This window comes from Scyliorhinus canicula, chromosome 1 (assembly GCF_902713615.1).
Source record: "Scyliorhinus canicula chromosome 1, sScyCan1.1, whole genome shotgun sequence".
Taxonomy (NCBI): Eukaryota; Metazoa; Chordata; class Chondrichthyes; order Carcharhiniformes; family Scyliorhinidae; genus Scyliorhinus; species Scyliorhinus canicula.
The window spans coordinates 201,977,044-201,989,501 of NC_052146.1; the positions used below are offsets into that span (position 1 = coordinate 201,977,044).

The 12,458-nt window shown below is 39.7% G+C and overlaps 1 protein-coding gene across 2 annotated transcripts in view; it reads left to right on the top strand.

Moving 5' to 3' along the window:
- The first annotated feature begins 536 nt into the window (after positions 1-536).
- Positions 537-12,458, top strand: part of LOC119971011 (GDNF-inducible zinc finger protein 1-like) — a 54,922-nt gene continuing 43,000 nt past the window's right edge. Inside the window, exon 1 of one of the 2 annotated variants that reach the window (XM_038806137.1) lies at positions 537-718. The gene's annotated coding sequence lies outside the window, so the exon portion shown is untranslated. The remainder of the gene's footprint in view (positions 719-12,458) is intronic. The other variant, XM_038806130.1, reaches the window with a different exon arrangement.

The following is a 12,458-nucleotide window of genomic DNA, read 5'->3' on the forward strand; positions in this document are numbered from 1 at the left end:
GCATTTTTCGTTTTTTGTTTCAGATTCCAGCAGCCACAGTATTTTGCTTTTATAAGGGGGGGGGGGGGGGTGAGGGATGGGGGGGGGGGGGGTGAGGGATGGGGGGGGGGTGAGGGATGGGCGGGTAATTGCTTGTTGGGTGACCAATTTCAGGACGTATTTTCTTTCAGAGGGACAGTACAGACTCAATGGGCTCAATGGCCTTCTTCAGCAGTGTAGGGATTCTATTCTATTACATTGGCCAAGCGGTGTCGTGGGAAATTGAAGGGAGGGGGTCTGGGAACGTTGGGCGACCAGTGAGAATGAGGGAGCGGGGCCGGGAATGATGGACGTCTTGGACGACCAATAGTTGGGAGAGCGTGCGAGAGGAGGGCGAAGTGCGGAAATAAACCACGTGACGAATACGCCCCGAAATACGTTCCTGCACGTTGGCGACGTCGGTCCCGCCCATACCGGGGAGGGGGGAGCACGCGCAAAGCCTCCCTCTGGAAAGGCCTACGCCTGCGCCCTTCACCCCAGGCAATAAACCATCACCAGTGGCGCGCGCAGGTGTCGGGAGCGCGAGGCGTGACTGTTTGGTCCGTTTAGTGAGGGCCCCGAGCGCGCATGCGCCGAGTCAGGGCCTCGGAGCCACCCGATGGCGACTTAGAGCCCCCTTTCTCATCACACCAACACCTTCCTTCTATACACCCTGTACAGGCTGAGTCCCGGACAGCAGGTCAGTTGGTGGGGAAGAAAGTCGTTTGTTTTAGAGTGGCGGCCGGGGGAGGGGAACCGCGTTAGAGCCGGAGCTCATCCCCCACTCTCTACCCCACCCCGGATCCGGCTGGGCTGGGGTGAGCAGGGGAGGGGCTGTGCTGAGCTGTTGGCTTATTCTGAGCTGCAGGCCTGGGGGAGGGCCACTGACAGCTGTTGGAGGAGTGGGAGGTGAGAGGAGCCGCTCAGGTCCAGCATTGGACCAGCTTTGAAATGAAAATCGCTTATTGTCACGAGTAGGCTTCAATGAAGTTATTGTGAAATGCCCCTAGTCGCCACATTCCGGCGCCTGTCCGGGGAGGCTGGTACGGGAATCGAACCGTGCTGCTGGCCTGCTTGGTGTGCTTTAAAAGCCAGTGATTTAGCCCAGTGAGCTAAACCTGCCCTTTGGTTTAAGTTGAAAGGCTCCAAGGAGCAGGCACAAATATCAGCAACACCCACAGCAGTGAATTTATATGTTTATATGTCAATCTTCAGCTAGCATTGGTTCAGTAAGGATGCCCCTCGCCCTTCTCATCCCTCCGACATTACTGAACTACACTTGCCACATCTACCTGTTTCATGGTGACCTTACCCGTGCGAATTCAAATAAGGGACACTTCGACCAGGGTGGCTGGTTGGAGAGGTGCTGTTATTGAGAGTGGAGGTTTATGTGAGAATTGGGGGGAGGGGGCTAATGTCTTGGATTTTCTGTGCTTTTCTCCAGGGATTTCTGCTTTACCGTAAACCTCCCTGAATGTACTTTTCTCAGCTCTGTACTTCCTCTTTGTCTGCGTGAGCCTCGGGCCAGGCAAATGGTTCTGATCATTATGTAGACACGCCAGACCTGGCATGCATGCAGTTTGAGTTTGGGACATAGGGTACAACCCCCTTCCACCGTCCCCTCTGACATGGACCGGCCTCCCCCAAACTCTTGCATCTTTGCTGTTCACTCTTACAGGCTCGCTACAGTGTCTAAGTGTCCCTTAAACTTTGTGCTGGGATTTGGTCGCCCTGCTTGAGAACAAAGTCGACTAAAATTTCTAACTTGTTGAGTCATGACATTGTCATCTCTTTGCTCGCCGGGTCACTCGCTTGCAGTTCTGCAATCACTCAAACCTGCACTGGAGACTCCCATTAAGGAGAAAGACATCCCTTAAGGAACATAGGCAAGCAGTCAAAATAAAAGATAATCCCTTAAAATACAGGTCAGTTGGTCACGTTGGACGTCAAGTACAAAAGTAGAACTAAATCAAAACTATTTATTCAACATCATATTCCTATCATACAATAAAGATCAAATATTCAGATGGGGAGCATGATAAAAAATGATATTGGAATATCAGCACCTAGATTGGGAAAGGATGGGTTAGCAATGCCAGGGTGATTATTTTCTATAATAATGCTGTCTAAAGTGATTCTTGATTTTTATAAAGAGTCATTCTTCTGGGTGTTGCTGGTAAGGCTTATACTTACTGTCTATTCCTTGTTCCCTTGCAAATTTTCCCCTTAAAATCCCTGCAGACCTTGCATCACATGTTTTGTAATGGGTTGATAAAGCTGGAGTGGTTAATGCATGACCAGGAAATGCAAAGCCTGGCAATATCTTGTGGAGAGAAAACAGTAGTGTTAACTTTTTGGGCCTGACCTTTTGTTCGGAAAGGACCGAAAATGTTAACTCTGATTCTCCCTACACAGATGCTGCCTGACCTGTGTATTTTCAGCATTTTCGGTTTGTTTTTACTTTTGTAGTTGTAGTTAACAACAATACTGTTAAGCACAACCATGTTTGAGTGGGTTAAATGTAGGCCACATCAAGTAAAGAGGGAAGATTTTCTTTTCTAATGGACATTTCGTGAGCCATCTTTTTATGACAGTCTTTTACTATCTGGCAATCATTTCTTTACTGATACAATCATTTATTTCCAGATTATTTTTGTTAACTGAATTCAAATTCTCAACCTGTCATCATGGGCTTGATGAGGCCTCTTTTATCTGGTTCAATAACAAGTACTGCACTACTTGTCATAGAAGCTGACTGACATACACATCAATTAGGAGCAGTAGTAGGCCATTTGGCTTCTTGAGCCTGTCCCGCTATTCAAGAAGCTCCTTTTCAGAAAGCAAAGTTATTTTAAATGTTGAAGTGTTAGCCCTAAAACCCGAGCCTCATTTTTGCTGTATCACAGTAGCATCTGTGAGTTCAATAAGCAAAAAGATGGATACTGAATCCAAATAACTATGGTATTTAATTTACCTAGAAATCCAAAACTCTTCACTAAAGGATAGTGTAAAATTAACACCATTTTTTCAGCATGAAATGTTATTTAAAGTGCTTAATTCAAATTATTGGATAAATCAGCATTGAGCACAGAAGATTACTGTATCTAAAAAATGTGTTAATTATTTGGACGTTTTTTTTCTACCTGTTAAACCAAATTCCGTCCACAGTACAAGATTAAAAACATATTGTTAATTTTTTTTTTTACTTATTTTAAATCTGATGAATGGGTCAATCAGGTTTTTGTTTTGTCAACATATTCATACTAAAAGGAACTTAGTGCAGAACAGAGTAAAAGAGATGAGATAAATTAGAAATAATATTTAAGTTTTACCAAACACAAATTTTAGAAGTATAAATACAAACTGCAAATCTGAAACTAAATTAAAAATATTGGAGAAACAATTCAGTTGGTGCGTCAAAGAGAAAAGGCAGATAATATGAAGGTGTATATCAGCACCGGCTCGAAACATCTCGACATTTCTCTTTACAGATGCTGATTGACCTTTTACATGCACTTTCTCCATTTTTGAGAGTTCTGCATACCTCTAAATCACAGAAGGAAAGAATGACCAAGGGAGACAGTTTTGAGACTAAGGAATGAATGCATTGCGGTCAAAGAGTGAGATGAGCTTTAGTTTCAACACAGTTGGGAAAGACGAGCATATAGAAAAACACATTTACAACTTAGAAGGAAGCTTCCGAGGAATCAGATCATAGTGGTTTCAATACAATTAAAGTAAAGCTTCTGGAGAGGAAAAAATAGTTGAAAGCTATGGATAAAGAGGGCAGAAGCCTTTTCTCGTATTTGTCTTGTTATGAATGAATGTCGGGTTATGAATTTAGGAATTGTTCAGTCTGAATTAAGTTATTGATGTGAAACCAAGGAAATTTGATTTCCATTTGAAGTCTGAGGCAATGATAAGGGAAGAAAAAGTAAGGTGAAGCTATGAAATGTTCCAGCAATTAGAAGCAACATCCAGTTGAAAAACCTGAAAAGGTACTTTTGTCAAAGGGTGCTGACTAATCTTTGAAGGGTAGAACAAATGAACATTTGAAGTTGATGAAGCCATAGAACAATGGGGAGAAATCAGGAAGTGGGATTAGTTTCGGATTGCTTTAACATAAATAGTTATGAAATATGCAATATCCAGCAGACATCTCACAGTGGTTAGCACTGTGGCTTCACAACCAGGGTTGCAGGTTTGATTCCAGGCTTGGGTCACTGTCTGTGCAGAGTCTGCATGTGTTTCCTCCGGGTGCTCCGGTTTCATCCCGCAAGTCCTGAAAGACGTGCTGTTAGGTCATTTGGACATTCGGAATTCTCGCTCTGTGTACCCGAACAGGCTCCAGAATGTGGCGACTAGGGGATTTTCACAGTAACATCATTGCAGTGTTAATGTAAGCCTACTTGTGACAAAGACATGGTGGGCGAAATAACGACCTCTTCGACTGTAGACCTGTAGTTCTATGTAGTGATTTCGCTCCTACACTGCGAAAGGAGATTAGGTTGTGTGCAGTTAGGACTTTTAATTTGAAGTAAATTGATTATCAGTAAAATAATTTATACAGTCAGATGCTAAATTTAGGAGGTAATTTGTACGGAGAAAGAACAAATGGAAGAGGAGAGAGCTCTGGAAAATTCCTGAGTTCATGGAAAATAGTCTTGGAACATACTACCAATTACAGCACGGATGGAGGGTAGTAATCAGCAAAGTTATGATCATGACACACTGCCAGTTTTTGATACTACAATTTTAAACATTGTAAAAGGCAAAGGCAAATCCCACGGCTGGATCATGCCAACATTTTGAAGCGATAAAAGGCAGTGATTCATCAAAAGTGTTGAACACAATTCTAGGGAAGAAAATAAAAAATCAAGCTGCTTCACTCACTTTTTATTTAACTTCTATATGTTTTCATTGACAGTGATGCTGGGAACTAATGTATTCATGATTTTAGAAATCATTAAAGCGCACAATAGAACTGTTCAGAGATGGTATTGGTGTTCCTGACTGTTTTCATCCTTTGTGGATAGAATTTAGTCCTTATTGGCTTAATCTGTCTCCTTTCACCACATACACATTTCTGTGTTCATGTACCTTTATTTTTTGAGTTTCAGCCTGGAATTTCAGCGAGTCACCACTGGCTCTTTGACTGAGGCAAATTGGTATACTCACTTTGACTAGGTGCCAAAAATGTCAACTTGGCACTGAAAATTGTATGTGTTGGCACCAGATAGTTGGAAGACAATTTTACAAAAAAAAATTAAGGGAAGAAATCTTGGTTCAAATTAGTGATATGTTTTAGAGGTTCCTTTTGTTTTAGTCGGACGTGGTTTAGTCTCTACGTACTAAAAGGGCTTTGTGGGTCTTCACCTGTTGAGACCTATTGCTAAAAATCAAAACTTGGAATTCTTTGCTTTGTGGCTTGTTTTCAGTCATGTTTATGCTTTACTGAAATATGGTGAGTATTGACGAGATAAAGTATGTTTCATCTGGGAGAACCTTTTAGTTTGCTCTCTGATTGCTTCTGATCTAATCTGCTTCTTTGAAAAAAAAATGGGGGGGGGTACGCTTCTTCGAATGGAACTTACCTCCCTTTGGCATCAGCTTGGGACATAGATTGATGTGGTACAACTATAATATTTTCCTTCCATTATAATTTATAGTTGGCAATAATGGTGTATAATTAAATTGTGCTTAATTAGAAAAAAAATCACTTGTTAACACGTTGCTCTAATTTGCATATAAAGTAATCAAAATCATTTGCAAAAAGTTCCTTTTTATAGTAAAATCCTAACTTCTAAAATGAAGATTAAAAGTAGCATATAATATGTTGCGTGGTGCCAGATTTGTACTGGATTGGTGTTCCTATGATCACTAACTACTGATTTCTTATCTCAGCGCTGCTGAAATATGCAATATCCAGCAGACACCACACAGTACTCTCTGTTTTCAGTCTAGATAAGTAACAAAAGCAAACTTCTGAGATTAACTGTTTGCATGAAATGGGATTGGAGGGAAATCTGTTTCCCTACATGGATACATCCACTTGCATAAACCAAGGGAACAAGTTGGTCTTGGATTACGTTCTTCTGTTGCCCCATTTCAAAGAGGATGCTAAAAGATTGTCCAAAACTGCAGTGTTCAACCAAGGCCCATTCTGTCTGCTCGAGTGAATGTATGATTCTGTGGCACTTTTTGAAGAGGAGCGCCCTGAAAGTAGGTCACAGGAGTTGCACAGCTCAGGTGCAATGTTTGTGCTCTCACTGGAGGACAGTGTATTCCCAGTTAAAAAGAAAGAAAAAATAATTTAGTTTCTTGTTACTGCTTGCCCCTTCATGACAAAGCTTCAGCAAAATACACCATTGTTCGCCAAAACATCTGACTTAAAGACAGGAATTTTAAAATAGAATTGTTTAATTTTGTGAATTTTAACCTGTGAAAGGTAGCTGAATCAAAGTAAATTGAAGGTGGCACACAGTGATACAAGACTCCACTGCTATGCCCTTAGGAAAATCTTACCAGCTGCTGTATGGAGGATAATCTTCAGCTTTATTACACAGGAGAAGATTCAAATAACTCATTTATATCTGGTAAGTTGATTTACGTACTTCTATGCTCTATCATTTTGTAGAATATTAATCTGAAGTTTTAATGTTCATTGTCAATTTACCTAAGCAATTTTTTATTCATAGGTTGTTATTCAGATCAGAAAGGTTCAACGATCTTGCGATCAACGTAAATTCAGTATTTCAGCTTTCATATCTTCACAGATTGATTTTGCATTACATCTGATGAGAAAACCTGCCCATGTGAAGAAGAAAAGGGACCAACAGCTAATCTAAAGTGCAGCAAAGCAACATGTTCTGGAGGAATTAACATCCAATACATTGGGAGGAAGACCTCTCCAAGGCAATGATCTCTACACTCAGCTCCAAATGACAATGATGAACTTTCCATAGGGATCAATGTTAAAGCCGATTGAACAATGATGTTCCATAGCCTGACCCTGGAGCACGTTGAGACTTGGGACATTGTAACTTGAGGTAGCATCTTGAATGCTTCTTCATGCAGCTACTAGACTTCAAATTCCAGTGCATCACAAAGGTGATCCAGTACCCAAACCACACAGGGTTTACCTTGCAGTTAGTCTGTTGACTACGCATGTTTATGATCTCCAATTACCTTCAGTGCCATGCAAGGTGATGACCAGACCTGTCAAACAAGTAGCCTAGATATATATCTAGCCTATACCTGATATTTTAGTTTAATTTTAATTGTGATGCAGACCCTGTGGCGATTCGTGCATAGAGAGATAAAATTAAGAATTGTAAAGAGAAAAGTCATACATGATTTACTGTTGTCAACTTGGCTCAGTTGTTAGCAGTCTTGAATCAAAAGGTTGTGGATTGAAACCCAATTACGGACTTGAGCAGGTAATCTAGGCTGACGTTTCAGTGCTCTGCCGACGGAGTACTGCAAACCTAATCTTGTGTGCCTGCTCAACTGTTCCGTAAATGTTCCGTGCCATTTTGCCTTGGCCAACTCTCCTCTTCCTCCCTTGCACCCCCGTAACCAACAGATCAAAAATAGATGCGTTTCATTCATTTACCATCCATAGGGAATCATAGTCATAGAGCCATAGATGTTTACAGCATGGAATCAGGCCCTTTGGCGCAGCTTGTCCGTGCAGCCTAGTTTCTATCACTAAGCTAGTCCCATGCCTGCATTTGGCCCATATCCTTACTTTATACAAATTGGCTGCAGCATTTGCCTCAAAAAAAAGTCAATTGATTAGAAAGCATTTTGGGATGGCCTGAGGACATAAGATACCATATAAATTCAGTTTCCTTCCTCCTTTTAAGTAATCATGTGAGTTATTTTGAATTTAACATTCACTATGTTACAAGTAATTAATTAACTTTTGATGATTTTGCAGAATAAACAACTGAATTTCATTATTCTAATGTTTCTGCAGTTCATTTTCCAAATGATGGTTTATTAAAATGTGTGAGGACAGAGATATATTTAGTTATTTATTTTTTTGTAAATCTTCAATGTATTTGTAATTTTGTTGTATTGTTTTTAAAAATGTAAAATCCTAATAAATATACTTTAAAAAAGAAAGCACACCTACCAACCACCTCGGCACAAAATGTACTGCATCATAGTCTCTTGTCTTCTGGATCCATGTTTTAAACTTCTGGTAACGTAGGTATGAAAATAGAAATATAAAGCAAAATAAATGATTAAATTTATAATCTATGTCAGTAGACAAGAAATACAAAAACATTTATGGTGAATGTTTTATGTTTTTGTCTTGTATTTAAATTGGATTTTGGGAGGGCTGTGTTTGGTGGTTTAAAATTATAGAAATCACAATGCAGAAGGAGGCCATTCGGCCCATCGAGTCTGCGCTGGCCCTTGGAAACAGCACCCCACCCACACCTCCCACTCCATCCCGCAACCAGGTAACCCCACCCAACCTTTTTGGACATGAAGGGCAATTTAGCATGATCAATCTACCTAACCTGCACATCTTTGGTCCTTGGGAGGAAACCCATCCGGATACGGGGAGAAAGTGCAAACTCCACACAGTCACCCGAGGCTGCAATTAAACCCGATCCCTGGAGCTGTAAGGCAGCAGTACTAACCACTGTGCCACCATACCACCCAAAAATGAATGGTGGAGCAGGCTCGAATGGCCTGCATCCTGCTATTTTCTATGTTCCTGTGAACCATCCCACCTACTGGACGGCAAATAAATGAACAAATGGCCAATAGGAGACAACATTAAAAGGCTCATCCGGGATTTGAACCCAGGATCTCCCACTGAAATACCCAAATTGAGAATCATACTCCTAGACCAACTAGCAGGCACCTAAAATATCCCTTACCTCTTATGTGATATGAGTGAAAAGATCTAGAAATACCTGTGCATTTGCAGGTTTTCTAGGAGATCTTTAAGATGGCTCTAATTTTATCTTTCAGGTGTCAGGGAAAGGGTCAGGCTGGAGAATTCAAGTCCTTGTGGAAATGGGATGAGAATATTTAGAGGGAACGCTGTAGGGAGAACCACAGGGAAGATTGCTGAAGTCAGGGAGGGGAACTCAATAATTGCAATATTTATATTCTCTCAACAAACTACTGGTGATAGTTTTGGGGCACTTTTGTGTTCAAAATTCAACTTGTTAAAACTAAAGACCTGGGGCGGGATTCTCTGCCGGCGAGATGCTCCGTTTTGCCGACAGCCCGGGGTTTCTTGATGGCGTGGGGCAGCCCCACAATGGGAAACCCCATTGACCGGCTGGCGTATTGGAGCATCCCACCGGCGGGGTGAGGCCGAAATGTGGCGAGTGGGACAGAGCATCCCTCCCCTACATTCTGACACATTTTGGAAACTAGAATATTTAAATAATTTATCAAAAAACAAAAACTCAGTCAATTTATTTTAACAATCTTAAAGACTGAGGAAGGATACTGTCTTTTTGGCCAAAAATCAACAACATTAAATATTAATTCTGTTTCTCTGCAGATGTTGACAGATAATATAAACAATACAATAACTGACCTTCCCATCCCAACTCTAGTAATCCTTCCCTCAGTTCTCTTCATCCCCTGATCCCCTTCTTGCTTCCAGTGTTCCCTCTGTAACCATTCTCAAGAGATTGAATTCCCCAGCCCCTGAAAAATAAAATTGGAGCCACCTGAAAATTCTAGACGAAACTGTAACCACACTCGTTTTTCTAGATCTTACCCACATCGCCTGATGCTGCCCTCCCACATTCTAACTCATTTGTTTGTTTCCGAAAACATCAGCTAAGTGTTTTCACTATTTCTGTTTTATTAGTGTGTGTCTTGGTTCATGAGCTTTCTGGAATTGATACATCAGCAACTTTAATCAATACAGCTGTCAGTTTTGCTTGCACTCACACACAAACCTATGCACAATATATACAAACACTGGTTTAAAAAAAAGTCTACCTAAATTTTATCTAGAAACAATGCTTTGAAATTTGACTCCAAGCTTTCCTTAAATTAATTATCAGAAATAACCAAATTATTTCTGTTAAAAGCTGCAAAAACATTAAATTACTTACTTGGCTAAATATAATGAGTGCATCTTAGGACATGGTGCACACAATACGTGCTCAGTTTGCACAATCCGCTTTCAGCTGAGGCACTCAAAAATATGAAACCTGAGATTGGCCTTCAATTTCTCGCATTTAATTAGAGTGGACTATTTATCCATAAATACACTAATGGTGAGTTGGCTGTTTTAAAGTCTTTAATGAACATAAATTTACGTGAACAAAATTGTCCTGATAAAACACTAGTTCATAAATTGTAGTTTCTAACTTTCCATATGACGACAAACCTAAACTTCAAATTGTTTTAACTGCATTTCTGCATAAGTAAGTAAGTTACTAAAGATAAACTATATTCTCTCTCCTAATCATGAACAAATAAATCATAATTACAGGCAATGTCTACTTGTGGAATTCATAAGAAAAATATTATTTTTAATAAATAAAATATCTATGTTTATTTGCCTGAAATTGTTTAAGCATTCAACTTGTTTGGAAAGCTTTTGGGAACATTAAGAAACTCAATTCCACACACAAAGGGCATCAGCTTGTGCTGATACATAGATTAAATGCAAAAAAATCCTGCAAACAGCATGTACTCAGCAGGCACAGATGTGTTTGAAATTTTATTCAACTGTCCTGAGCTGAAAAAATACCCAGCGATGCCCAGGTGTTACAAACAGATCTTGAAATAAATGAAGATATTAAAAGGCACATAATTTGTAGGTAAATGTAATCTTGTTATTATGAAATATATTTTTATTTTGTTCAAAGCTTTATTCTGGACATTATACATTTTTGTTACTGAAATAAGATAGTGAATGAATTTGTTTTGAAAAATTTGATTTCTATTGGTTCCTCAAAATATGGCAAAATGTTTATATAGGGGCTGGTTACATATGTCAACCATGGCTCAGTGGGTAGTGCTTTCAGCTCTGAGTCACAAGGTTGTGGTTTCAAGTCTGGCTTCAGAGAGCATCAGCTGATGCTCCAGTGGAGTATTGAGGGCATACTGCACCATCAGAGGTGGATTCTTTTGGATGAGGGATTAAATAGAGGTCCCATCTGTCGCACAGAGATGTAGAAGATCACATGGTCCTTTTTTAAAGAATAGCAGGGATGTTCTTGATGGCCTGGCCAATATTTATCCCTCAAAACAATATCACAAAAATCTTGTCGTCATCATATTTTTGTTGGTTGCAATGCTGCATTTCCTACATTATCACGATGATTACAGTTCTAAAGGACTTCATTGGCTCTAAAGTGCTTTGGGATGTCCAGTGAAATGTGTAATTTAAATGCAGGTCTTTTATGAGTATTTTCCCCATCATGTATGTGTAGGTAACCATTTTCAATATTGAATGTTGCTATAAAATAGGACGTCTCAAAAATATGACCCAAGAATTTGCATTTGTAGAACAGGATTGTGTTTTGAATGCTAGAAAGTACATGAAATATACCAAATATTCAGAAAAGGAAAATTACATAAAGAGACTATATGAAGTGCCATAAAGACAACTTGAGAGGCGTGCTGAAATGAAAAGGGTGTAAAAAGATACCAGTGCATGTCTTTCAACTTATTATGCGCAGAGGTGTAGAAAATATGCCATTTTGAGTCAAACAATTCTTTTGATTTGAAAAGGTTCATGATTGAAATTGTAACACTAGAACAGTTGCACTGTGGTCTTGGTGCCAGAAAAATGTATCTTCATTAGGTCTTTAATCTGCTCAAAATTATTAAGACTTCTGAATTTCATTATTGAAGATCTATTGTAATAATTTGGACGGATCTCTTTGTTAGGAGATATCAAAGTAAATGTTGGTCACGGGTTTTTAACTTAAACATGACATATTTGTGTAATCTTAATGAAAATTATAATGATAGCACATTGCTCTTTTTATGTTCTTTCCGACAATTGGACATTGATTTTTTTGAATGTGAACTTTCTGCTGGTTAAACTGATTTTTAATATTAACGCTCTAGTCTCATATCCTGAACAAAATCATTAGACAGTAAATTCCGTAATCCCTGTGGGACACATTCAATATTGTGCACTCATTTTTGAGCATTAATTTCAACGTTGGGATCACTTTTGGGCATAAACGCCTGTGTTTGGTTGCCCCAGAATGCAGTGACTGTCAAATTAAGTGTGCAGGGTGCCTGCCTAAAACAGCAAATGTACCTTGCAATGTCAATCGAGGCCTTAACACCTTATGTAGGATTCATTTGAATTTGATCAAGTCAGAGAAGCTTCCAGCCAAATGTTTTCATTTAGTAAAAGCAAAATATTGCAGATGCTTCAAATCTGAAATAGTTACCGAAAATTCCAGAAGAACTTAGCAGGATCT